The following is a 2,331-nucleotide window of genomic DNA, read 5'->3' as shown; positions in this document are numbered from 1 at the left end:
AAACACATGAAAAGATGCTCACATTGTTCATTATTAAAGAAATATAGATGAAAGTTACAATAAGGAATCATTTCACATCAGTCAGAATGGCCATAACTAAAAAATTTACAAGCAATAAATGCTAGAGAGGATGTGGCAAAAAGGGGACCCTCTTGCACTGTCGGTAGAAATGTATACTGATACAGCTACTATGGAAAATAGTATGGAGATTCCTTAAAAACTAAGAATAAAGATACCATATGACCTAGAAATCCCACTACCGGGTATATACCCTGAGAAAACCACAATACTAAAAGATGCATGTACCCCAATGTGTTCCACATGTGTACCCCAACTTGTTCATTAGAGCACTATTTAGAAAGATGAATGTATAAAGAAGTGGTGGTACATATATACGATAGAATATTACCCAGCCATGAAATGGAAAAGATGTGAGTTAGCTGAACTGAGGTGGATGAACCTGCAGCCTGTTATACAGAGTGAAGTAAGTCAGAAAGAGAAAAACGTATATTAAAGCATATATATGCTAGAAAAAAAGTTGGTGTGATGAACCTATTTGCAGGGCAGAAATAGAGACACCAACATAGAGGAAAGACGTGTGGACACAGCTGAGAAGGAGAAGTTGGGACAAATTGAGAGAGCTACATTGAAAGATATATATTGCCATATGTAAAATATATAGCTAGTGGGAAGTTGCTATATAACACAGAGAGCTCAACTGGGTGTTCTGTGACAACCTAGAGGGCTGGGATAGGGTGGTGGGTGGAAGGGAGTTTCAAGAGGGAGGGGACATAAGTACATTTATGGCCGATTCATGTTTTTGTATGGCAGAAACTAGCCCAACATTGTAAAGCAATTTTCTGACAATTAAAAATTAATTTTTAAAAATAATTTAAAAAACCAATTATCTTTTTATATAAAACAGCACTCACATAACTATGAATAGAAGGGAACTTCCTCAACCTGATAAGTGGAATCTCCAAGGAACACAGTTAACATCAAATTTAGTATAGAAAGACAATGTTTTCCACTTACAATCAGAAACAAGACAAGCATGTCTGCTTTCACCACTTTTTTGCAACATAAAACTATAGGTTCTAGTCAGGACAGCTAGTTCAGATGAGGAAATATTAATAATAGATAATCAGCTGCTTGATCTGCAGATTTGCAGGAGGCCAAAGCCAGGATCGCATTGTAACCATGTTTTGCAATATGTATGAAAATGATGTCACTAATTGGAGTCCTCAGGGCAGGATTCATCAAGTTGAATATGCAATGGAGCTGTCAAACAAGGTTCAGCTACATTTTTTTTTTAAATCTGAAATTTAAAAAAAAACTCATTCAGTGTTGGTTGCATTGAAAAGAGCACAAGCAGAACTTGCAGCTCATCAGAAAAAAATGTTCCTTGTTGATAACAGTATTGCTATTTCAGTTGCAGCATTTACTGCTGATGCTAAATGCTATGTAATTTTATGTGCTAGAGGTGTTTGAATTCTAGATTTGTATTTGACAGACCTCTTCCTGTGCCTTGTCTTGTCTATCTAATTGGAAGCAAAACCCAGATACCGATGCAGTGATATGGCTGGAGACCATATGATGTTGGACTGCTCATTGTTGATTATGATACAGGCCCTCACATTTTCCAAATTTGTCCATTTGCTAACTATTTTGACTGCAGGGTTATGTCCACTGGAGCCCATTCTCAAACAGCTTGTATTTACTTGGAAAGATATATGTCAAAGTTTTTGGAGTGCAATTTGAATGAACTGGGTAAACATGGTCTGGATGTCTTCTGAGAGACACTGCCTGCAGAACAGGATCTAACTACAAAGAATGTTTTCAATGGAATTGTCAGTAAAGACTTGGAATTTCTGCCATATGATGATGATGATGTGTCTCCACTCATGGAAGATCTTGAAGAAAGACTGCAGAGAAAGACACAGCCTACTCAACCTGCTGATGAACCTACAGAAAAGGCTGATGAACCAATGGAACATTAAATAATAAATCAGTCTATATATGTATTAGGCTAACTAAACATTCAGAAAATGATCATGGCATCTGGTCCCATCACTTTATGGCAAATAGATGGTGAAACAACAGAAAAAGTGACAAACTTTATTTTCTTGGGCTCCAAAATCACTGCAGATACTGACTGCAACCATGAAATTAAAAGGTGCTTTCTCCTTGGAAGAAAAACTATGACCAACCTAGACAGCATGTTAAAAAACAGAGCCATTACTTGCCAACAAAGGTTCATGTAGTCAAAGCTATGGTTTTTCCAGTAGTCATGTATAGACGTGAGAGTTGAACCATAAAGAAAGCTGAGAG

The 2,331-nt window shown here is 36.9% G+C and overlaps 1 pseudogene; it reads left to right on the top strand.

Moving 5' to 3' along the window:
- Positions 1–1,200: 1,200 nt before the first annotated feature.
- Positions 1,201–2,000, top strand: LOC102180202 (annotated as a pseudogene).
- The last annotated feature ends 331 nt before the right edge of the window (positions 2,001–2,331 follow it).

This window comes from Capra hircus (genome assembly GCF_001704415.2).
Source record: "Capra hircus breed San Clemente chromosome X unlocalized genomic scaffold, ASM170441v1, whole genome shotgun sequence".
NCBI lineage: Eukaryota > Metazoa > Chordata > Mammalia > Artiodactyla > Bovidae > Capra > Capra hircus.
Note: the sequence above shows the minus strand (reverse complement) of the source record. Positions and strands in the feature narration are given on the sequence as shown.